The sequence below is a fragment of the Hippocampus guttulatus genome, chromosome 2 (genome assembly GCF_054856545.1).
Source record: "Hippocampus guttulatus isolate MCC_2025c chromosome 2, RoL_Hgut_1.0, whole genome shotgun sequence".
Lineage (NCBI taxonomy): Eukaryota > Metazoa > Chordata > Actinopteri > Syngnathiformes > Syngnathidae > Hippocampus > Hippocampus guttulatus.
In genome coordinates, this window is record NC_141262.1 from 33,320,111 (window position 1) to 33,342,692 (window position 22,582).

The window sequence follows — 22,582 nt, forward strand, 5'->3', positions numbered from 1 at the left end:
AATTCCTTTTTTGAGGTTCTCTTCAAAAGAACTTTAGTCCTGCTGAATTTGAGAATGATCTACTCAGGAATTCCGTAACATGGCAATTTAGCCTTTCTCAGTTCACTTAGCTCAAAAAGTAAACATGAGTGTTCCTTCCGCAGTATCATTCTGAATCCAAGGTTTTGTGACCAGATAAGTCTATAGTCTGGATTTTTGTGAAAGGCAAAGATGTAGTATTTTCCGGAAGAACTTTGAAAGGTCCTGATACCTTAAGGCAGCAAGAGAACAAAAGGAGAACCAGAAATTCAAATGGTTCCAGTTGGTGCCAAACCAGCCCTTGATTTCACTCAAGAGGTTTGTCTGGGTAACTGAGAAATTTGGGTAAGATCTGATCTGACAAAGAAATGGCAGTGGTGGGATTTGAACCGACGCCTCCTTAGAGACTGGAGCCTTAATCCAGCGCCTTTGACCGCTCGGCCACACTACCTGGGAAAAGCTTACGGGTACTGGAAGTTTGTTGGCAAGTTTAAATTTAGGGGCACCTCGGGAGCATTGTTGCCACATTAACATTCAGTGTAGTTTTGTCTGAGCTCCACTGATTTATAACGTGAGAGAGCCTGCTTTGTGAAGAGGCGAAACTGCTTCAAAGGCAACCATCACTGTCCAGTTGCAATTTTGTACGGTCGTCAGCCTTGTCAACTGCTGAGAGCAATGAATGAGCCCTTGGAATTCAGCAGCAGAGTGGCGCAGCGGTAGCGTGCTGGGCCCATAACCCAGAGGTCGATGGATCGAAACCATCCTCTGCTATCTGGACTTTGCAGTTGAATCTTTATGTTGAGCAAGCCACTGAATTCCTTTTATGAGGTTCTCTTCAAAAGAACTTGAGTCCTGCTGAATTTGAGAATGGTCTACTCAGGAATTCTCAAACATGGCAATTTAGCCTTTCTCAGTTCACTTAGCTCAAAAAGTACAAATGAGTCTTCCTTCTCCTGTGTCATTCTGAATCCAAGGTTTTGTGACCAGGTAAGTTTAGTCTGGATTTGTTTTAAAGGCAAAGATGTTGTAATTTCCGGAAGAACTTTGATAGGTCCTGATACCTTAAGGCAGCAAGAGAACAAAAAAAGAAACAGAAATTCAAATGGTTTCACTTGGTGCCAAACCAGCCCTTGATTTCACTCAAGACGTTTGTCTGGATAACTGAGAAATTTGGGTAAGATCTGATCTGACAAAGAAATGGCAGTGGTGGGATTTGAACCCACGCCTCCTGAGAGACTGGAGCCTAAATCCAGCGCCTTTGACCGCTCGGCCACACTACCTGGAAAATGCCATTCCGGAATGGAAGTTTGTTGGCAAGTTTAAATTTAGGGGCACGGGGCGCATGGTTGGCACATCATCATTCAGTGTAGTTTTTTCTGAGGTCCATGTATTTATAACGTGATAGAGCCTGCTTGGTGAAGAGGCGAAATTGCTTCAAAGGCAACCAGCACAGTCCAGTTACAATTTTGCCGGGTCCTCTCTTGTCGTCAGCCTTATCAACTGCTGAGACAATGAATGAACACTTGAGTCAGCACCAGAGTGGCGCAGCGGTAGCGTACTGGGCCCATAACCCAGAGGTCGATGGATCGAAACCATCCTCTGCTATCTGGACTTTGCAGTTCAATCTTTATGTTGAGCAAGCTACAGAATTCCTTTTTTGAGGTTCTCTTCAAAAGAACTTTAGTCCTGCTGAATTTGAGAATGGTCTACTCAGGAATTCCGTCACATGGCAATTTAGCCTTTCTCAGTTCACTTAGCTTGAAAAGTAAACATGAGTGTTCCTTCCGCAGTATCATTCTGAATCCAAGGTTTTGTGACCAGATAAGTCTATAGTCTGGATTTTTGTGAAAGGCAAAGATGTAGTATTTTCCGGAAGAACTTTGAAAGGTCCTGATACCTTAAGGCAGCAAGAGAACAAAAGAAGAACCAGCAATTCAAATGGTTCCAGTTGGTGCCAAACCAGCCCTTGATTTCACTCAAGAAGTTTGTCTGGGTAACTGAGAACTTTGGGTAAGATCTGATCTGACAAAGAAATGGCAGTGGTGGGATTTGAACCGACGCCTCCTTAGAGACTGGAGCCTTAATCCAGCGCCTTTGACCGCTCGGCCACACTACCTGGGAAAAGCTTACGGGTACTGGAAGTTTGTTGGCAAGTTGAAATTTTGGGGCACCTCGGGAGCATTGTTGCCACATTAACATTCAGTGTAGTTTTGTCTGAGCTCCACCCATTTATAACGTGAGAGAGCCTGCATTGTGAAGAGGCGAAACTGCTTCCAAGGCAAACATCACTGTCCAGTTGCAATTTTGTACGGTCGTCAGCCTTGTCGACTGCTGAGAACAATGAATGAGCCCTTGGAATTCAGCAGAAGAGTGGCGTAGCGGTAGCGTGCTGGGCCCATAACCCAGAGGTTGATGGATCGAAACCATCCTCTGCTATCTGGACTTTGCAGTTGAATCTTTATGTTGAGCAAGCCTTAGTATTCCTTTTATGAGGTTCTCTTCAAAAGAACTTGAGTCCTGCTGAATTTGAGAATGGTCTACTCAGGAATTCCGAAACATGGCAATTTAGCCTTTCTCAGTTCACTTAGCTCAAAAAGTACACATGAGTCTTCCTTTCCGGAAGAACTTTGATGAGTCTTCCTTCCGCAGTATCATTCTGAATCCAAGGTTTTGTGACCAGATAAGTTTAGTCTGGATTTGTTTTAAAGGCAAAGATGTTGTAATTTCCGGAAGAACTTTGATGGGTCCTGATACCTTAAGGCAGCAAGAGAACAAAAAAAGAACCAGGAATTCAAATGGTTCCAGTTGGTGCCAAACCAGCCCTTGATTTCACTCAAGAAGTTTGTCTGGGTAACTGAGAAATTTGGGTAAGATCTGATCTGACAAAGAAATGGCAGTGGTGGGATTTGAACCCACGCCTCCTGAGAGACTGGAGCCTAAATCCAGCGCCTTTGACCGCTCGGCCACACTACCTGGAAAACGCCATTCCGGAATGGAAGTTTGTTGGCAAGTTTAAATTTAGGGGCACGGGGCGCATGGTTGGCACATCATCATTCAGTGTAAGTTTTTCTGAGGTCCATGTATTTATAACGTGATAGAGCCTGCTTGGTGAAGAGGCGAAATTGCTTCAAAGGCAACCAGCACAGTCCAGTTACAATTTTGCCGGGTCGTCCGCCTTGTCGTCAGCCTTATCAACTGCTGAGACAATGAATGAACACTTGAGTCAGCACCAGAGTGGCGCAGCGGTAGCATGCTGGGCCCATAACCCAGAGGTCGATGGATCGAAACCATCCTCTGCTATCTGGACTTTGCAGTTTAATCTTTATGTTGAGCAAGCCACAGAATTCCTTTTTTGAGGTTCTCTTCAAAAGAACTTTAGTCCTGCTGAATTTGAGAATGGTCTACTCAGGAATTCCGTAACATGGCAATTTAGCCTTTCTCAGTTCACTTAGCTCAAAAAGTAAACATGAGTGTTCCTTCCGCAGTATCATTCTGAATCCAAGGTTTTGTGACCAGATAAGTCTATAGTCTGGATTTTTGTGAAAGGCAAAGATGTAGTATTTTCCGGAAGAACTTTGAAAGGTCCTGATACCTTAAGGCAGCAAGAGAACAAAAGGAGAACCAGAAATTCAAATGGTTCCAGTTGGTGCCAAACCAGCCCTTGATTTCACTCAAGAGGTTTGTCTGGGTAACTGAGAAATTTGGGTAAGATCTGATCTGACAAAGAAATGGCAGTGGTGGGATTTGAACCCACGCCTCCTTAGAGACTGGAGCCTTAATCCAGCGCCTTTGACCGCTCGGCCACACTACCTGGGAAAAGCTTACGGGTACTGGAAGTTTGTTGGCAAGTTTAAATTTAGGGGCACCTCGGGAGCATTGTTGCCACATTAACATTCAGTGTAGTTTTGTCTGAGCTCCACTGATTTATAACGTGAGAGAGCCTGCTTTGTGAAGAGGCGAAACTGCTTCAAAGGCAACCATCACTGTCCAGTTGCAATTTTGTACGGTCGTCAGCCTTGTCAACTGCTGAGAGCAATGAATGAGCCCTTGGAAATCAGCAGCAGAGTGGCGCAGCGGTAGCGTGCTGGGCCCATAACCCAGAGGTCGATGGATCGAAACCATCCTCTGCTATCTGGACTTTGCAGTTGAATCTTTATGTTGAGCAAGCTACAGAATTCCTTTTATGAGGTTCTCTTCAAAAGAACTTGAGTCCTGCTGAATTTAAGAATGGTCTACTCAGGAATTCCGTAACATGGCAATATAGCCTTTCTCAGTTCACTTAGCTCAAAAAGTACACATGAGTCTTCCTTCTCCTGTGTCATTCTGAATCCAAGGTTTTGTGACCAGATAAGTTTACAGTCTGTATTTGTGTGAAAGGCAAAGATGTAGTAATTTCCGGAAGAACCTTGATAGGTCCTGATACCTTGAGGCAGCAAGAGAACAAAAAAAGAACCAGAAATTCAAATGGTTCCACTTGGTGCCAAACCAGCCCTTGATTTCACTCAAGAAGTTTGTCTAGGTATCTGAGAAATTTGGGCAAGATCTGACCTGACAAAGAAATGGCAGTGGTGGGATTTGAACCCACGCCTCCTGAGAGACTGGAGCCTAAATCCAGCGCCTTTGACCGCTCGGCCACACTCCCTGGAAAATGCTATTCCGGAATGGAAGTTTGTTGGCAAGTTTAAATTTAGGGGCACCTCGGGAGCATTGTTGCCACATTAACATTCAGTGTAGTTTTGTCTGAGCTCCACTGATTTATAACGTGAGAGAGCCTGCTTTGTGAAGAGGCGAAACTGCTTCAAAGGCAACCATCACTGTCCAGTTGCAATTTTGTACGGTCGTCAGCCTTGTCAACTGCTGAGAGCAATGAATGAGCCCTTGGAATTCAGCAGCAGAGTGGCGCAGCGGTAGCGTGCTGGGCCCATAACCCAGAGGTCGATGGATCGAAACCATCCTCTGCTATCTGGACTTTGCAGTTGAATCTTTATGTTGAGCAAGCCACTGAATTCCTTTTATGAGGTTCTCTTCAAAAGAACTTGAGTCCTGCTGAATTTGAGAATGGTCTACTCAGGAATTCTCAAACATGGCAATTTAGCCTTTCTCAGTTCACTTAGCTCAAAAAGTACAAATGAGTCTTCCTTCTCCTGTGTCATTCTGAATCCAAGGTTTTGTGACCAGATAAGTTTAGTCTGGATTTGTTTTAAAGGCAAAGATGTTGTAATTTCCGGAAGAACTTTGATAGGTCCTGATACCTTAAGGCAGCAAGAGAACAAAAAAAGAAACAGAAATTCAAATGGTTTCACTTGGTGCCAAACCAGCCCTTGATTTCACTCAAGACGTTTGTCTGGATAACTGAGAAATTTGGGTAAGATCTGATCTGACAAAGAAATGGCAGTGGTGGGATTTGAACCCACGCCTCCTGAGAGACTGGAGCCTAAATCCAGCGCCTTTGACCGCTCGGCCACACTACCTGGAAAATGCCATTCCGGAATGGAAGTTTGTTGGCAAGTTTAAATTTAGGGGCACGGGGCGCATGGTTGGCACATCATCATTCAGTGTAGTTTTTTCTGAGGTCCATGTATTTATAACGTGATAGAGCCTGCTTGGTGAAGAGGCGAAATTGCTTCAAAGGCAACCAGCACAGTCCAGTTACAATTTTGCCGGGTCCTCTTGTCGTCAGCCTTATCAACTGCTGAGACAATGAATGAACACTTGAGTCAGCACCAGAGTGGCGCAGCGGTAGCGTACTGGGCCCATAACCCAGAGGTCGATGGATCGAAACCATCCTCTGCTATCTGGACTTTGCAGTTCAATCTTTATGTTGAGCAAGCTACAGAATTCCTTTTTTGAGGTTCTCTTCAAAAGAACTTTAGTCCTGCTGAATTTGAGAATGGTCTACTCAGGAATTCCGTCACATGGCAATTTAGCCTTTCTCAGTTCACTTAGCTTGAAAAGTAAACATGAGTGTTCCTTCCGCAGTATCATTCTGAATCCAAGGTTTTGTGACCAGATAAGTCTATAGTCTGGATTTTTGTGAAAGGCAAAGATGTAGTATTTTCCGGAAGAACTTTGAAAGGTCCTGATACCTTAAGGCAGCAAGAGAACAAAAGAAGAACCAGAAATTCAAATGGTTCCAGTTGGTGCCAAACCAGCCCTTGATTTCACTCAAGAAGTTTGTCTGGGTAACTGAGAACTTTGGGTAAGATCTGATCTGACAAAGAAATGGGAGTGGTGGGATTTGAACCAACGCCTCCTTAGAGACTGGAGCCTTAATCCAGCGCCTTTGACCGCTCGGCCACACTACCTGGGAAAAGCTTACGGGTACTGGAAGTTTGTTGGCAAGTTGAAATTTTGGGGCACCTCGGGAGCATTGTTGCCACATTAACATTCAGTGTAGTTTTGTCTGAGCTCCACACATTTATAACGTGAGAGAGCCTGCATTGTGAAGAGGCGAAACTGCTTCCAAGGCAAACATCACTGTCCAGTTGCAATTTTGTACGGTCGTCAGCCTTGTCGACTGCTGAGAACAATGAATGAGCCCTTGGAATTCAGCAGAAGAGTGGCGTAGCGGTAGCGTGCTGGGCCCATAACCCAGAGGTTGATGGATCGAAACCATCCTCTGCTATCTGGACTTTGCAGTTGAATCTTTATGTTGAGCAAGCCTTAGTATTCCTTTTATGAGGTTCTCTTCAAAAGAACTTGAGTCCTGCTGAATTTGAGAATGGTCTACTCAGGAATTCCGAAACATGGCAATTTAGCCTTTCTCAGTTCACTTAGCTCAAAAAGTACACATGAGTCTTCCTTTCCGGAAGAACTTTGATGAGTCTTCCTTCCGCAGTATCATTCTGAATCCAAGGTTTTGTGACCAGATAAGTTTAGTCTGGATTTGTTTTAAAGGCAAAGATGTTGTAATTTCCGGAAGAACTTTGATGGGTCCTGATACCTTGAGGCAGCAAGAGAACAAAAAAAGAACCAGAAATTCAAACGGTTCCATTTTGTGCCAAACCAGCCCTTGATTTCACTCAAGACGTTTGTCTGGGTAACTGAGAAATTTGGGCAAGATCTGACCTGACAAAGAAATGGCAGTGGTGGGATTTGAACCCACGCCTCCTGAGAGACTGGAGCCTAAATCCAGCGCCTTTGACCGCTCGGCCACACTACCTGGAAAATGCCATTCCGGAATGGAAGTTTGTTGGCAAGTTTAAATTTAGGGGCACGGGGCGCATGGTTGGCACATCATCATTCAGTGTAAGTTTTTCTGAGGTCCATGTATTTATAACGTGATAGAGCCTGCTTGGTGAAGAGGCGAAATTGCTTCAAAGGCAACCAGCACAGTCCAGTTACAATTTTGCCGGGTCGTCAGCCTTGTCGTCAGCCTTATCAACTGCTGAGACAATGAATGAACACTTGAGTCAGCACCAGAGTGGCGCAGCGGTAGCGTGCTGGGCCCATAACCCAGAGGTCGATGGATCGAAACCATCCTCTGCTATCTGGACTTTGCAGTTTAATCTTTATGTTGAGCAAGCCACAGAATTCCTTTTTTGAGGTTCTCTTCAAAAGAACTTTAGTCCTGCTGAATTTGAGAATGGTCTACTCAGGAATTCCGTAACATGGCAATTTAGCCTTTCTCAGTTCACTTAGCTCAAAAAGTAAACATGAGTGTTCCTTCCGCAGTATCATTCTGAATCCAAGGTTTTGTGACCAGATAAGTCTATAGTCTGGATTTTTGTGAAAGGCAAAGATGTAGTATTTTCCGGAAGAACTTTGAAAGGTCCTGATACCTTAAGGCAGCAAGAGAACAAAAGGAGAACCAGAAATTCAAATGGTTCCAGTTGGTGCCAAACCAGCCCTTGATTTCACTCAAGAGGTTTGTCTGGGTAACTGAGAAATTTGGGTAAGATCTGATCTGACAAAGAAATGGCAGTGGTGGGATTTGAACCGACGCCTCCTTAGAGACTGGAGCCTTAATCCAGCGCCTTTGACCGCTCGGCCACACTACCTGGGAAAAGCTTACGGGTACTGGAAGTTTGTTGGCAAGTTTAAATTTAGGGGCACCTCGGGAGCATTGTTGCCACATTAACATTCAGTGTAGTTTTGTCTGAGCTCCACTGATTTATAACGTGAGAGAGCCTGCTTTGTGAAGAGGCGAAACTGCTTCAAAGGCAACCATCACTGTCCAGTTGCAATTTTGTACGGTCGTCAGCCTTGTCAACTGCTGAGAGCAATGAATGAGCCCTTGGAAATCAGCAGCAGAGTGGCGCAGCGGTAGCGTGCTGGGCCCATAACCCAGAGGTCGATGGATCGAAACCATCCTCTGCTATCTGGACTTTGCAGTTGAATCTTTATGTTGAGCAAGCCACTGAATTCCTTTTATGAGGTTCTCTTCAAAAGAACTTGAGTCCTGCTGAATTTAAGAATGGTCTACTCAGGAATTCCGTAACATGGCAATATAGCCTTTCTCAGTTCACTTAGCTCAAAAAGTACACATGAGTCTTCCTTCTCCTGTGTCATTCTGAATCCAAGGTTTTGTGACCAGATAAGTTTACAGTCTGTATTTGTGTGAAAGGCAAAGATGTAGTAATTTCCGGAAGAACCTTGATAGGTCCTGATACCTTGAGGCAGCAAGAGAACAAAAAAAGAACCAGAAATTCAAATGGTTCCACTTGGTGCCAAACCAGCCCTTGTTTTAACTCAAGAAGTTTGTCTGGGTAACTGAGAAATTTGGGCAAGATCTGACCTGACAAAGAAATGGCAGTGGTGGGATTTGAACCCACGCCTCCTGAGAGACTGGAGCCTAAATCCAGCGCCTTTGACCGCTCTGCCACACTCCCTGGAAAATGCTATTCCGGAATGGAAGTTTGTTGGCAAGTTTAAATTTAGGGGCACCTCGGGAGCATTGTTGCCACATTAACATTCAGTGTAGTTTTGTCTGAGCTCCACTGATTTATAACGTGAGAGAGCCTGCTTTGTGAAGAGGCGAAACTGCTTCAAAGGCAACCATCACTGTCCAGTTGCAATTTTGTACGGTCGTCAGCCTTGTCAACTGCTGAGAGCAATGAATGAGCCCTTGGAATTCAGTAGCAGAGTGGCGCAGCGGTAGCATGCTGGGCCCATAACCCAGAGGTCGATGGATCGAAACCATCCTCTGCTATCTGGACTTTGCAGTTGAATCTTTATGTTGAGCAAGCCACTGAATTCCTTTTATGAGGTTCTCTTCAAAAGAACTTGAGTCCTGCTGAATTTGAGAATGGTCTACTCAGGAATTCCGAAACATGGCAATTTAGCCTTTCTCAGTCCACTTAGCTCAAAAAGTACACATGAGTCTTCCTTCTCCTGTGTCATTCTGAATCCAAGGTTTTGTGACCAGATAAGTTTAGTCTGGATTTGTTTTAAAGGCAAAGATGTTGTAATTTCCGGAAGAACTTTGATGGGTCCTGATACCTTAAGGCAGCAAGAGAACAAAAAAAGAACCAGGAATTCAAATGGTTCCAGTTGGTGCCAAACCAGCCCTTGATTTCACTCAAGAAGTTTGTCTGGGTAACTGAGAAATTTGGGTAAGATCTGATCTGACAAAGAAATGGCAGTGGTGGGATTTGAACCCACGCCTCCTGAGAGACTGGAGCCTAAATCCAGCGCCTCAGACCGCTCGGCCACACTACCTGGAAAATGCTATTCCGGAATGGAAGTTTGTTGGCAAGTTTAAATTTAGGGGCACGGGGCGCATGGTTGGCACATTAACATTCAGTGTAGTTTTGTCTGAGCTCCACTTATTTATAACGTGAGAGAGCCTGCTTTGTGAAGAGGCGAAACTGCTTCCAAGGCAAACATCACTGTCCAGTTGCAATTTTGTACGGTCGTCAGCCTTGTCGACTGCTGAGAGCAATGAATGAGCCCTTGGAATTTAGCAGCAGACTGGCGCAGCGATAGCTTGCTCGGTCCATAACCCAGACGTCAAATGATCAAAACCATCCTCTGCTATCTGGACTTTGCAGTTGAATCTTTATGTTGAGCAAGCCACAGAATTCCTTTTTTGAGGTTCTCTTCAAAAGAACTTTAGTCTTGCTGAATTTGAGAATGGTCTACTCAGGAATTCCGTCACATGGCAATTTAGCCTTTCTCAGTTCACTTAGCTCAAAAAGTACACATGAATCTTCCTTCCGCAGTATCATTCTGAATCCAAGGTTTTGTGACCAGATAAGTCTATAGTCTGGATTTTTGTGAAAGGCAAAGATGTAGTAATTTCCGGAAGAACTCTGAAAGGTCCTGATACCTTAAGGCAGCAAGAGAACAAAAGAAGAACCAGAAATTCAAATGGTTCCACTTTGTGCCAAACCAGCCCTTGATTTCACGCAAGAACTTTGTCTGGGTAACTGAGAAATTTGGGCAAGATCTGATCTGACAAAGAAATGGCAGTGGTGGGATTTGAAACCTAGCCTCCTGAGAGACTGGAGCTTAAATCCAGCGCCTTTCACCGCTCGGCCACACTACCTGGGAAATGCCATTCCGCAATGGAAGTTTGTTGGCAAGTTTAAATTTAGGGGCACCTCGGGAGCATTGTTGCCACATTAACATTCAGTGTAGTTTTGTCTGAGCTCCACTGATTTATAACGTGAGAGAGCCTGCTTTGTGAAGAGGCGAAACTGCTTCAAAGGCAACCATCACTGTCCAGTTGCAATTTTGTACGGTCGTCAGCCTTGTCAACTGCTGAGAGCAATGAATGAGCCCTTGGAATTCAGCAGCAGAGTGGCGCAGCGGTAGCGTGCTGGGCCCATAACCCAGAGGTCGATGGATCGAAACCATCCTCTGCTATCTGGACTTTGCAGTTGAATCTTTATGTTGAGCAAGCCACAGAATTCCTTTTTTGAGGTTCTCTTCAAAAGAACTTTAGTCTTGCTGAATTTGAGAATGGTCTACTCAGGAATTCCGTCACATGGCAATTTAGCCTTTCTCAGTTCACTTAGCTCAAAAGTACACATGAGTCTTCCTTCCGCAGTATCATTCTGAATCCAAGGTTTTGTGACCAGATAAGTCTATAGTCTGGATTTTTGTGAAAGGCAAAGATGTAGTAATTTCCGGAAGAACTCTGAAAGGTCCTGATACCTTAAGGCAGCAAGAGAACAAAAGAAGAACCAAAAATTCAAATGGATCCACTTTGTGCCAAACCAGCCCTTGATTTCACTCAAGAAGTTTGTCTGGGTAACTGAGAAATTTGGGAAAGATCTGATCTGACAAAGAAATGGCAGTGGTGGGATTTGAAACCTAGCCTCCTGAGAGACTGGAGCTTAAATCCAGCGCCTTTCACCGCTCGGCCACACTACCTGGGAAATGCCATTCCGCAATGGAAGTTTGTTGGCAAGTTTAAATTTAGGGGCACCTCGGGAGCATTGTTGCCACATTAACATTCAGTGTAGTTTTGTCTGAGCTCCACTGATTTATAACGTGAGAGAGCCTGCTTTGTGAAGAGGCGAAACTGCTTCAAAGGCAACCATCACTGTCCAGTTGCAATTTTGTACGGTCGTCAGCCTTGTCAACTGCTGAGAGCAATGAATGAGCCCTTGGAATTCAGCAGCAGAGTGGCGCAGCGGTAGCGTGCTGGGCCCATAACCCAGAGGTCGATGGATCGAAACCATCCTCTGCTATCTGGACTTTGCAGTTGAATCTTTATGTTGAGCAAGCCACTGAATTCCATTTATGAGGTTCTCTTCAAAAGAACTTGAGTCCTGCTGAATTTCAGAATGGTCTACTCAGGAATTCTCAAACATGGCAATTTAGCCTTTCTCAAATCACTTAGCTCAAAAAGTACACATGAGTCTTCCTTCTCCTGTGTCATTCTGAATCCAAGGTTTTGTGACCAGATAAGTTTAGTCTGGATTTGTTTTAAAGGCAAAGATGTTGTAATTTCCGGAAGAACTTTGATGGGTCCTGATACCTTGAGGCAGCAAGAGAACAAAAAAAGAACCAGAAATTCAAATGGTTCCATTTTGTGCCAAACCAGCCCTTGATTTCACTCAAGACGTTTGTCTGGGTAACTGAGAAATTTGGGCAAGATCTGACCTGACAAAGAAATGGCAGTGGTGGGATTTGAACCCACGCCTCCTGAGAGACTGGAGCCTAAATCCAGCGCCTTTGACCGCTGAGCCACACTACCAGGAAAATGCCATTCCGGAATGGAAGTTTGTTGGCAAGTTTAAATTTAGGGGCACGGGGCGCATGGTTGGCACATCATCATTCAGTGTAAGTTTTTCTGAGGTCCATGTATTTATAACGTGATAGAGCCTGCTTGGTGAAGAGGCGAAATTGCTTCAAAGGCAACCAGCACAGTCCAGTTGCAATTTTGTACGGTCGTCAGCCTTGTCGTCAGCCTTATCAACTGCTGAGACAATGAATGACCACCTGAGTCAGCACCAGAGTCGCGCAGCGGTAGCGTGCTGGGCACATAACCCAGAGGTCGATGGATCGAAACCATCCTCTGCTATCTGGACTTTGCAGTTGAATCTTTATGTTGAGCAAGCCACTGAATTCCTTTTATGAGGTTCTCTTCAAAAGAACTTGAGTCCTGCTGAATTTGAGAATGGTCTACTCAGGAATTCTCAAACATGGCAATTTAGCCTTTCTCAGTTCACTTAGCTCAAAAAGTACAAATGAGTCTTCCTTCTCCTGTGTCATTCTGAATCCAAGGTTTTGTGACCAGATAAGTTTAGTCTGGATTTGTTTTAAAGGCAAAGATGTTGTAATTTCCGGAAGAACTTTGATAGGTCCTGATACCTTAAGGCAGCAAGAGAACAAAAAAAAGAACCAGAAATTCAAATGGTTCCACTTGGTGCCAAACCAGCCCTTGATTTCACTCAAGACGTTTGTCTGGATAACTGAGAAATTTGGGTAAGATCTGATCTGACAAAGAAATGGCAGTGGTGGGATTTGAACCCACGCCTCCTGAGAGACTGGAGCCTAAATCCAGCGCCTTTGACCGCTCGGCCACACTACCTGGAAAATGCCATTCCGGAATGGAAGTTTGTTGGCAAGTTTAAATTTAGGGGCACGGGGCGCATGGTTGGCACATCATCATTCAGTGTAGTTTTTTCTGAGGTCCATGTATTTATAACGTGATAGAGCCTGCTTGGTGAAGAGGCGAAATTGCTTCAAAGGCAACCAGCACAGTCCAGTTACAATTTTGCCGGGTCGTCAGCCTTGTCGTCAGCCTTATCAACTGCTGAGACAATGAATGAACACTTGAGTCAGCACCAGAGTGGCGCAGCGGTAGCGTACTGGGCCCATAACCCAGAGGTCGATGGATCGAAACCATCCTCTGCTATCTGGACTTTGCAGTTTAATCTTTATGTTGAGCAAGCCACTGAATTCCTTTTATGAGGTTCTCTTCAAAAGAACTTTAGTCCTGCTGAATTTGAGAATGGTCTACTCAGGAATTCTCAAACATGGCAATTTAGCCTTTAACAGTTCACTTAGCTCAAAAAGTACAAATGAGTCTTCCTTCTCCTGTGTCATTCTGAATCCAAGGTTTTGTGACCAGATAAGTTTAGTCTGGATTTGTTTTAAAGGCAAAGATGTTGTAATTTCCGGAAGAACTTTGATAGGTCCTGATACCTTAAGGCAGCAAGAGAACAAAAGAAGAACCAGAAATTCAAATGGTTCCACTTGGTGCCAAACCAGCCCTTGATTTCACTCAAGAAGTTTGTCTGGGTAACTGAGAAATTTGGGCAAGATCTGATCTGACAAAGAAATGACAGTGGTGGGATTTGAACCCACACCTCCTGAGAGACTGGAGCCTAAATCCAGCGCCTCTGACCACTCGGCCACACTACCTGGAAAATGCTATTCCGGAATGGAAGTTTGTTGGCAAGTTTAAATTTAGGGGCACTTGGGGCGCATGGTTGGCACATCATCATTCAGTGTAGTTTTTTCTGAGGTCCACGTATTTATAACGTGATAGAGCCTGCTTTGTGAAGAGGCGAAACTGCTTCAAAGGCAACCAGCACAGTCCAGTTGCAATTTTGTCGGGTCGTCAGCCTTGTCAACTGCTGAGACAATGAATGAGCTCTTGGAATTCAGCAGCAGAGTGGCGCAGCGGTAGCGTGCTGGGCCCATAACCCAGAGGTCGATGCATCGAAACCATCCTCTGCTATCTGGACTTTGCAGTTTAATCTTTATGTTGAGCAAGCCACAGAATTCCTTTTTTGAGGTTCTCTTCAAAAGAACTTTAGTCCTGCTGAATTTGAGAATGGTCTACTCAGGAATTCCGAAACATGGCAATTTAGCCTTTCTCAGTTCACTTAGCTCAAAAAGTACACATGGGTCTTCCTTCTCCTGTGTCATTCTGAATCCAAGGTTTTGTGACCAGATAAGTTTACAGTCTGGATTTGTTTTAAAGGCAAAGATGTTGTAATTTCCGGAAGAACTTTGATGGGTCCTGATACCTTAAGGCAGCAAGAGAAAAAAAAAAGAACCAGAAATTCAAATGGTTCCACTTGGTGCCAAACCAGCCCTTGATTTCACTCAAGAGGTTTGTCTGGGTAACTGAGAAATTTGGGCAAGATCTGATCTGACAAAGAAATGGCAGTGGTGGTATTTGAACCCACACCTCCTGAGAGACTGGAGCTTAAATCCAGCGCCTTTGACCGCTCGGCCAGACTACCTGGGAAATGCCATTCCGCAATGGAAGTTTGTTGGCAAGTTTAAATTTAGGGGCACCTCGGGAGCATTGTTGCCACATTAACATTCAGTGTAGTTTTGTCTGAGCTCCACTTATTTATAACGTGAGAGAGCCTGCTTTGTGAAGAGGCGAAACTGCTTCCAAGGCAAACATCACTGTCCAGTTACAATTTTGTACGGTCGTCAGCCTTGTCAACTGCTGAGACAATGAATGAGCTCTTGGAATTCAGCAGCAGAGTGGCGCAGCGGTAGCGTGCTGGGCCCATAACCCAGAGGTCGATGGATCGAAACCATCCTCTGCTATCTGGACTTTGCAGTTGAATCATTATGTTGAGCAAGCCACAGAATTCCTTTTTTGAGGTTCTCTTCAAAATAACTTTAGTCCTGCTGAATTTAAGAATGGTCTACTCAGGAATTCCGTAACATGGCAATATAGCCTTTCTCAGTTCACTTAGCTCAAAAAGTACACATGAGTCTTCCTTCTCCTGTGTCATTCTGAATCCAAGGTTTTGTGACCAGATAAGTTTACAGTCTGTATTTGTGTGAAAGGCAAAGATGTAGTATTTTCCGGAAGAACTTTGAAAGGTCCTGATACCTTAAGGCAGCAAGAGAACAAAAGAAGAACCAGAAATTCAAATGGTTCCACTTGGTGCCAAACCAGTCCTTGATTTCACTCAAGAAGTTTGTCTGGGTAACTGAGAACTTTGGGTAAGATCTGATCTGACAAAGAAATGGCAGTGGTGGGATTTGAACCCACACCTCCTGAGAGACTGGAGCTTGAATCCAGCACCTTTGACCGCTCGGCCACACTACCTGGGAAATGCCATTCCGCAATGGAAGTTTGTTGGCAAGTTTAAATTTAGGGGCATCTCGGGAGCATTGTTGCCACATTAACATTCAGTGTAGTTTTGTCTGAGCTCCACTTATTTATAACGTGAGAGAGCCTGCTTTGTGAAGAGGCGAAACTGCTTCCAAGGCAAACATCACTGTCCAGTTGCAATTTTGTACGGTCGTCAGCCTTGTCAACTGCTGAGAGCAATGAATGAGCCCTTGGAATTCAGCAGCAGAATAGCGCAGCGGTAGCATGCTGGGCCCATAACCCAGAGGTCGATGGATCGAAACCATCCTCTGCTATCTGGACTTTGCAGTTGAATCTTTATGTTGAGCAAGCCACAGAATTCCTTTTATGAGGTTCTCTTCAAAAGAACTTGAGTCCTGCTGAATTTGAGAATGGTCTACTCAGGAATTCCGTCACATGGCAATTTAGCCTTTCTCGTTCACTTAGCTCAAAAAGTACACATGAGTCTTCCTTCTCCTGTGTCATTTTGAATCCAAGGTTTTGTGACCAGATAAGTCTATAGTCTGGATTTTTGTGAAAGGCAAAGATGTAGTATTTTCCGGAAGAACTTTGAAAGGTCCTGATACCTTAAGGCAGCAAGAGAACAAAAGAAGAACCAGAAATTCAAATGGTTCCACTTGGTGCCAAACCAGCCCTTGATTTCACTCAAGAAGTTTGTCTGGGTAACTGAGAAATTTGGGTAAGATCTGATCTGACAAAGAAATGGCAGTGGTGGGATTTGAACCCACGCCTCCTTAGAGACTGGAGCCTAAATCCAGCGCCTTTGACCACTTGGCCACACTACCTGGAAAATGCCATTCCGGAATGGAAGTTTGTTGGCAAGTTTAAATTTAGGGGCACGGGGCGCATGGTTGGCACATTAACATTCAGTGTAGTTTTTTTTGAGGTCCACGTATTTATAACGTGATAGAGCCTGCTTGGTGAAGAGGCGAAATTGCTTCAAAGGCAACCAGCACAGTCCAGTTGCAATTTTGTCGTGTCGTCAGCCTTGTCAACTGCTGAGACAATGAATGAGCTCTTGGAATTCAGCAGCAGAGTGGCGCAGCGGTAGCGTGCTGGGCCCATAACCCAGAGGTCGATGGATCGAAACCATCCTCTGCTATCTGGACTTTGCAGTTTAATCTTTATGTTGAGCAAGCCACAGAATTCCTTTTTTGAGGTTCTCTTCAAAAGAACTTTAGTCCTGCTGAATTTGAGAATGGTCTACTCAGGAATTCCGTCACATGGCAATTTAGCCTTTCTCAGTTCACTTAGCTCAAAAAGTAAACATGAGTGTTCCTTCCGCAGTATCATTCTGAATCCAAGGTTTTGTGACCAGATAAGTTTAGTCTGGATTTGTTTTAAAGGCAAAGATGTTGTAATTTCCGGAAGAACTTTGATGGGTCCTGATACCTTAAGGCAGCAAGAGAAAAAAAAAAGAACCAGAAATTCAAATGGTTCCACTTGGTGCCAAACCAGCCCTTGATTTCACTCAAGAGGTTTGTCTGGGTAACTGAGAAATTTGGGCAAGATCTGATCTGACAAAGAAATGGCAGTGGTGGTATTTGAACCCACACCTCCTGAGAGACTGGAGCTTAAATCCAGCGCCTTTGACCGCTCGGCCAGACTACCTGGGAAATGCCATTCCGCAATGGAAGTTTGTTGGCAAGTTTAAATTTAGGGGCACCTCGGGAGCATTGTTGCCACATTAACATTCAGTGTAGTTTTGTCTGAGCTCCACTTATTTATAACGTGAGAGAGCCTGCTTTGTGAAGAGGCGAAACTGCTTCCAAGGCAAACATCACTGTCCAGTTGCAATTTTGTACGGTCGTCAGCCTTGTCAACTGCTGAGACAATGAATGAGCTCTTGGAATTCAGCAGCAGAGTGGCGCAGCGGTAGCGTGCTGGGCCCATAACCCAGAGGTCGATGGATCAAAACCATCCTCTGCTATCTGGACTTTGCAGTTAAATCTTTATGTTGAGCAAGCCACAGAATTCCTTTTTTGAGGTTCTCTTCAAAAGAACTTGAGTCCTGCTGAATTTGAGAATGGTCTACTCAGGAATTCCGTCACATGGCAATTTAGCCTTTCTCAGTTCACTTAGCTCAAAAAGTAAACATGAGTGTTCCTTCCGCAGTATCATTCTGAATCCAAGGTTTTGTGACCAGATAAGTCTATAGTCTGGATTTGTGTGAAAGGCAAAGATTTAGTAATTTCCGGAAGAACTTTGCTAGGTCCTGATACCTTAAGGCAGCAAGAGAACAAAAGAAGAACCAGAAATCCAAATGGTTCCACTTTGAGCCAAACCAGCCCTTGATTTCACTCAAGAAGTTTGTCTGGGTAACTGAGAAATTTGGGTAAGATCTGATCTGACAAAGAAATGGCAGTGGTGGGTTTTGAACCCACACCACCTTAGAGACTGGAGCCTTAATCCAGCGCCTTTGACCGCTCGGCCAGACTACCTGGGAAAAGCTTACGGGACACTGGAAGTTTGTTGGCAAGTTTAAATTTAGGGGCACCTCGGGAGCATTTTTGCCACATTAACATTCAGTGTAGTTTTGTCTGAGCTCCACTTATTTATAACGTGAGAGAGCCTGCTTTGTGAAGAGGCGAAACTGCTTCCAAGGCAAACATCACTGTCCAGTTGCAATTTTGTACGGTCGTCAGCCTTGTCAACTGCTGAGAGCAATGAATGAGCCCTTGGAATTCAGCAGCAGAGTGGCGCAGCGGTAGCGTGCTGGGCCCATAACCCAGAGGTCGATGGATCGAAACCATCCTCTGCTATCTGGACTTTGCAGTTGAATCTTTATGTTGAGCAAGCTACAGAATTCCTTTTATGAGGTTCTCTTCAAAAGAACTTGAGTCCTGCTGAATTTAAGAATGGTCTACTCAGGAATTCCGTCACATGGTAATTAGGCTTTCTCAGTTCACTTAGCTCAAAAAGTAAACATGAGTGTTCCTTCCGCAGTATCATTCTGAATCCAAGGTTTTGTGACCAGATAAATCTATAGTCTGGATTTGTGTGAAAGGCAAAGATGTAGTAATTTCCGGAAGAACTTTGATGGGTCCTGATACCTTAAGGCAGCAAGAGAACAAAAAAAGAACCAGAAATTCAAATGGTTCCACTTGGTGCCAAACCAGCCCTTGATTTCACTCAAGAAGTTTGTCTGGGTAACTGAGAAATTTGGGCAAGATCGGATCTGACAAAGAAATGGCAGTGGTGGGCTTTGAACCCACACCTCCTTCGAGACTGGCGCCTTAATCCAGCGCCTTTGACCGCTCGGCCACACTACCTGGGAAAAGCGTGCCGGCACTGGAAGTTTGTTGCTAAGTTTAAATTTTGGGGCACGGGAGCATTGTTGCCACATTAACATTCAGTGTAGTTTTGTCTGAGCTCCACTGATTTATAACGTGAGAGAGCCTGCTTTGTGAAGAGGCGAAACTGCTTCCAAGGCAAACATCACTGTCCAGTTGCAATTTTGTACGGTCGTCAGCCTTGTCAACTGCTGAGAGCAATGAATGAGCCCTTGGAATTCAGCAGCAGAGTGGCGCAGCGGTAGCGTGCTGGGCCCATAACCCAGAGGTCGATGGATCGAAACCATCCTCCGCTATCAGCACTTTGCAGTTGAATCTTTATGTTGAGCAAGCCACAGAATTCCTTCTATGAGGTTCTCTTCAAAAGAACTTTAGGCCTGCTGAATTTGAGAATGGTCTTCTCAGGAATTCCGTCACATGGCAATTTAGCCTTTCTCAGTTCACTTCGCTCAAAAAGTAAACATGAGTGTTCATTCTGAATCCAAGGTTTTGTGACCAGATAAGTCTTAGTTAGTTAGTTCCGCCCGCTCCTATTTGGAACATTGGGCGACGAGCCTCCTCCATTTGTTCCGGTCACTGGCGACCCTTCTTGCTCCATGCCAGCTGACACCCATCTCACTGAGGTCTTCTTTGGCAGTCTGTCTCCACGTCTTCTTTGGCCTACCTCTCTTCCTCTTTCCACCCTCTGGCATCCAGTCCATGGCCACACTTGCCGGTCTCTCTCTTGGCAGCCGGAGTACGTGGCCGATCATTTTCCTTCTCCTTTCAGAGACAATGTCTGACAGTTCAGCCACTCCTGCCCTCTTCATCACCTCCTCGTTGGTGATGTGGTCTCTCCATGAGATCCTCAGGATGGATCTCAGGCAACGCCGATGAAAGACATCTAACTTGTTGGTAATGTTGGCTGTCTTCATCCATGTCTCACAGGCGTAAATCGCTGTTGGGATAACCACTGACATATAGAGGCGTAGCTTGGTGGTCGTAGTGATGGCTTTCGATGACCAGATGTTGCGGAGGCGTTGGAACACTCCCGCAGCTTTACCAAGTCCACTGTTGACGTCTTTCTCCACACCACCTGTATTTGAGATGTTACTCCCAAGATATGTGAAGCTGTCAATGTACTCTATGTCATGTTGGTGTAGAGTGAGTGGTTGAAGGTGTTGGTGCTGTCCGACGGCCATGGCCTTGGTCTTTTCCTGGCTAATTCGTAAACCGACCTTAACTCCGTGCTCATGCAGATTGTTGGTCAACTCCTGGAGTGCGGGCTGGGTGTGACTTAACAGAGCCAAATCATCTGCAAATTCCAGGTCAGCTAGTCTGCTCCCTCCCCACTTGATACCAACTTTTTCCCCTGTGATGGACTTCCTCATCACAAAGTCAATTATGATGATGAAGAGTAGGGGTGACAGAATGCAACCCTGTCTTACACCAGTGACAATGTCAAAATCATCAGTTGTGCCACTGTTGGTTTTGACACAACAGGTTGAGTTGTGGTACAATGACCTGAAGATGTTGATGTACTTGAGGGGTACACCATACAGCTGGACGATCTGCCACAGTGACTCCCGGTGGATGCTGTCGAAGGCTTTCTTGAAATCGATATAGTTGATCATGAGTGGTGTCTGAAGTTCTTGGCACTGCTCTATGATGTTTCGAAGGGTAAAGATCTGTTCGGCGCAAGACCTTCCCTTCCTGAAACCGGCTTGCTCTTCCCTCAAGATGTTATCCACTTCATCTTTAAGGCGATGTAGCAGGACACTGGACAATACCTTGCTGGGGATTGACAGCAGTGTAATGCCCCGCCAGTTATTGCAGTCTGCGAGGTTTCCCTTCTTAGGAAGCGTGACAATGACCCCACGTCTCCAGTCGGCAGGAACCTCTTCAGCATGCCAAATCAGGTTGAACAGGTGGGTAAGGCTCTCCACAACAGCGTCTTGGCCGTGTTTCAACATCTCGGCAGCTACCTCATCGAGTCCCGGTGCCTTGTTGTTCTTAAGGCCCTTGATTGCTTTGGCAACCTCAGTCTCGGATATCTCTTTCGATGTAATATTTAGAGCTGGAGCTGGTGTCTCTTGATCGAAATTGAAGAGCACGGGAGGCATTGGTTGGTTGAGAACCTCCCTGAAGTGTTCCAGCCATCTTGCTTCTTGCTCCTCGTCGCTTAGAAGTGTCCTGCCATCCTTGCTCCTGATTGGCACGCTAGCGCTGCTCCTGGAGTTGGTTAGCTCCCGCACGATCTTGTATAGGGTCGTCGTGTTGTTGTTCTCGGCTGCTTCCTGTGCCTCTCTTGCTTTCTCTTCTAGCCACTGTCTTTTATCCTTCCTGCAACTCTTCTTCACTGCCCTGTCCAAGCGCCTGTACTCCTCGTCTTCCATCCTCCAGCTCCGGAGCCTCCTCTTTTGTTCTCTTTTTATCTTGGCCACTTTCCTTTCATCAATCAACTTCCAGGTGTTGTCTGTTATCCATCTCTCTTTGTTGGTACCCCTCTTTCTGCTGATAACTGCTTCTGCAGTTTCAGCAATGGCACAAGAGAACATACTCCACTGCTCCTCAATGTTTGCAAGGTGTTGTGATACCTTGAGCTTCCTACTCAACTCCTCACAGAAGCTTTCTGAGATGTTGTTATCCTTTAGCTTGTCCACTGCGTAAGGTCTCTTGGGCTGCACCTTTTTCACCTTCTTCAGCTTCAGCTTGATTTTACTCACCACAAGGAAGTGGTCTGAACCCACATGTGCACCTCTGTGGGAGCGAACGTCGAGCAATGACGAGCGCCACCTTGTGTTGATGCAGATGTAGTCCAGTTCGTTCTGGGTCCCGCCACCAGGTGAAACCCAGGTTACTTTGTGGATCCGCTTGTGCTCAAAAAAGGTGTTGCCAATGCTGAGGCCGTTGGTACTGGTTAGCATCAACAGTCTCTCCCCGTTGTCGTTCGTGGAGCCTGCAGACCCATGTGGTCCAACTGTGGCATTCAGGCCCCTTCTGTCATTATCCAGTTTTGCGTTGAAGTCTCCAATCAGCATTTTGATGTCATGTCTGGGGATTTCCTCAAGCACGGTCTGGAGCTGGTTGTAGAAGGTGTCTTTATCGTCCGCTGAGGCAGCTTCGGTTGGGGCATAGACTTGTACGATGGTTACTTTGGCATATCTGGTGTAGAGCCTTGCTGTAATAATCCGTTCATTCACCGGCTTCCATCCAATCAATGCTTTTGCTGCACTATTGGAGAGGATGATGCCGACTCCATGGGAATGGTGGTCTTGCTTCCCAGAGTACAGAAAAGTTGCTCCATCAACCACGAGACGCCCTTGCCCCGTCCACCTCATTTCACTAACGCCTAAAATGTCCAGGCGATAGTCCCTCATATTCTTCAGCACCTGGTCCATGCGACCAGACTGGAACATTGTGCGCACATTCCAGGTGCCTACTCTGGTGTTGGTTTTGGTTCCAAAGATCGGGGTCATCAGGGGTCGGGCTTCCTGCTGGATTTCACCCGGCCCCGTCATAGATACATCCAAGGATGTGCCGTCTCTTCTTCGCCGTGGTTTACCGGAATGGCTTCCTCTCGTCGTTTCTGTAACAGGTTTTGTTTTACAGGGTGAGGTTGTTAACCTCACGCCCAACCCCCAACCTGGAGGACCAGTTGGATGCAGTTTAACGTCGTACCCAGGACATCCAGATAAGTCTATAGTCTGGATTTGTGTGAAAAGGCAAAAATGTATTATTTTCCGGAAGAACTTTGATGGGTCTT

At 45.4% G+C, this 22,582-nt stretch overlaps 26 non-coding genes across 26 annotated transcripts; 9 read left to right on the forward strand and 17 right to left on the reverse strand.

The window, feature by feature from the left end:
• Positions 1 to 387: 387 nt before the first annotated feature.
• Positions 388 to 469, reverse strand: trnal-aag (transfer RNA leucine (anticodon AAG)). Its single transcript has one exon. It is a non-coding gene; the product is annotated as a tRNA-Leu (tRNA).
• Positions 470 to 717: 248 nt separating this feature from the next.
• Positions 718 to 789, forward strand: trnam-cau (transfer RNA methionine (anticodon CAU)). The gene has a single exon. It is a non-coding gene; the product is annotated as a tRNA-Met (tRNA).
• A 427-nt stretch (positions 790 to 1,216) lies between these two features.
• On the reverse strand, positions 1,217 to 1,298 carry trnal-uag (transfer RNA leucine (anticodon UAG)). The gene has a single exon. It is a non-coding gene; the product is annotated as a tRNA-Leu (tRNA).
• A 754-nt stretch (positions 1,299 to 2,052) lies between these two features.
• trnal-aag (transfer RNA leucine (anticodon AAG)) lies at positions 2,053 to 2,134 on the reverse strand. Its single transcript has one exon. It is a non-coding gene; the product is annotated as a tRNA-Leu (tRNA).
• Positions 2,135 to 2,909: 775 nt separating this feature from the next.
• On the reverse strand, positions 2,910 to 2,991 carry trnal-uag (transfer RNA leucine (anticodon UAG)). Its single transcript has one exon. It is a non-coding gene; the product is annotated as a tRNA-Leu (tRNA).
• A 756-nt stretch (positions 2,992 to 3,747) lies between these two features.
• Positions 3,748 to 3,829, reverse strand: trnal-aag (transfer RNA leucine (anticodon AAG)). Its single transcript has one exon. It is a non-coding gene; the product is annotated as a tRNA-Leu (tRNA).
• A 248-nt stretch (positions 3,830 to 4,077) lies between these two features.
• trnam-cau (transfer RNA methionine (anticodon CAU)) lies at positions 4,078 to 4,149 on the forward strand. Its single transcript has one exon. It is a non-coding gene; the product is annotated as a tRNA-Met (tRNA).
• A 429-nt stretch (positions 4,150 to 4,578) lies between these two features.
• On the reverse strand, positions 4,579 to 4,660 carry trnal-uag (transfer RNA leucine (anticodon UAG)). The gene has a single exon. It is a non-coding gene; the product is annotated as a tRNA-Leu (tRNA).
• A 248-nt stretch (positions 4,661 to 4,908) lies between these two features.
• trnam-cau (transfer RNA methionine (anticodon CAU)) lies at positions 4,909 to 4,980 on the forward strand. The gene has a single exon. It is a non-coding gene; the product is annotated as a tRNA-Met (tRNA).
• Positions 4,981 to 5,407: 427 nt separating this feature from the next.
• trnal-uag (transfer RNA leucine (anticodon UAG)) lies at positions 5,408 to 5,489 on the reverse strand. The gene has a single exon. It is a non-coding gene; the product is annotated as a tRNA-Leu (tRNA).
• A 752-nt stretch (positions 5,490 to 6,241) lies between these two features.
• Positions 6,242 to 6,323, reverse strand: trnal-aag (transfer RNA leucine (anticodon AAG)). Its single transcript has one exon. It is a non-coding gene; the product is annotated as a tRNA-Leu (tRNA).
• Positions 6,324 to 7,098: 775 nt separating this feature from the next.
• trnal-uag (transfer RNA leucine (anticodon UAG)) lies at positions 7,099 to 7,180 on the reverse strand. The gene has a single exon. It is a non-coding gene; the product is annotated as a tRNA-Leu (tRNA).
• Positions 7,181 to 7,936: 756 nt separating this feature from the next.
• trnal-aag (transfer RNA leucine (anticodon AAG)) lies at positions 7,937 to 8,018 on the reverse strand. The gene has a single exon. It is a non-coding gene; the product is annotated as a tRNA-Leu (tRNA).
• Positions 8,019 to 8,266: 248 nt separating this feature from the next.
• Positions 8,267 to 8,338, forward strand: trnam-cau (transfer RNA methionine (anticodon CAU)). Its single transcript has one exon. It is a non-coding gene; the product is annotated as a tRNA-Met (tRNA).
• Positions 8,339 to 8,767: 429 nt separating this feature from the next.
• Positions 8,768 to 8,849, reverse strand: trnal-uag (transfer RNA leucine (anticodon UAG)). Its single transcript has one exon. It is a non-coding gene; the product is annotated as a tRNA-Leu (tRNA).
• Positions 8,850 to 9,596: 747 nt separating this feature from the next.
• Positions 9,597 to 9,678, reverse strand: trnal-uag (transfer RNA leucine (anticodon UAG)). The gene has a single exon. It is a non-coding gene; the product is annotated as a tRNA-Leu (tRNA).
• A 1,077-nt stretch (positions 9,679 to 10,755) lies between these two features.
• Positions 10,756 to 10,827, forward strand: trnam-cau (transfer RNA methionine (anticodon CAU)). The gene has a single exon. It is a non-coding gene; the product is annotated as a tRNA-Met (tRNA).
• A 758-nt stretch (positions 10,828 to 11,585) lies between these two features.
• On the forward strand, positions 11,586 to 11,657 carry trnam-cau (transfer RNA methionine (anticodon CAU)). The gene has a single exon. It is a non-coding gene; the product is annotated as a tRNA-Met (tRNA).
• A 427-nt stretch (positions 11,658 to 12,084) lies between these two features.
• On the reverse strand, positions 12,085 to 12,166 carry trnal-uag (transfer RNA leucine (anticodon UAG)). Its single transcript has one exon. It is a non-coding gene; the product is annotated as a tRNA-Leu (tRNA).
• Positions 12,167 to 12,921: 755 nt separating this feature from the next.
• On the reverse strand, positions 12,922 to 13,003 carry trnal-uag (transfer RNA leucine (anticodon UAG)). The gene has a single exon. It is a non-coding gene; the product is annotated as a tRNA-Leu (tRNA).
• A 754-nt stretch (positions 13,004 to 13,757) lies between these two features.
• On the reverse strand, positions 13,758 to 13,839 carry trnal-uag (transfer RNA leucine (anticodon UAG)). The gene has a single exon. It is a non-coding gene; the product is annotated as a tRNA-Leu (tRNA).
• Positions 13,840 to 14,916: 1,077 nt separating this feature from the next.
• trnam-cau (transfer RNA methionine (anticodon CAU)) lies at positions 14,917 to 14,988 on the forward strand. The gene has a single exon. It is a non-coding gene; the product is annotated as a tRNA-Met (tRNA).
• A 429-nt stretch (positions 14,989 to 15,417) lies between these two features.
• trnal-caa (transfer RNA leucine (anticodon CAA)) lies at positions 15,418 to 15,499 on the reverse strand. The gene has a single exon. It is a non-coding gene; the product is annotated as a tRNA-Leu (tRNA).
• A 748-nt stretch (positions 15,500 to 16,247) lies between these two features.
• trnal-uag (transfer RNA leucine (anticodon UAG)) lies at positions 16,248 to 16,329 on the reverse strand. Its single transcript has one exon. It is a non-coding gene; the product is annotated as a tRNA-Leu (tRNA).
• Positions 16,330 to 16,574: 245 nt separating this feature from the next.
• On the forward strand, positions 16,575 to 16,646 carry trnam-cau (transfer RNA methionine (anticodon CAU)). Its single transcript has one exon. It is a non-coding gene; the product is annotated as a tRNA-Met (tRNA).
• Positions 16,647 to 18,234: 1,588 nt separating this feature from the next.
• On the forward strand, positions 18,235 to 18,306 carry trnam-cau (transfer RNA methionine (anticodon CAU)). Its single transcript has one exon. It is a non-coding gene; the product is annotated as a tRNA-Met (tRNA).
• Positions 18,307 to 22,582: the final 4,276 nt, after the last annotated feature.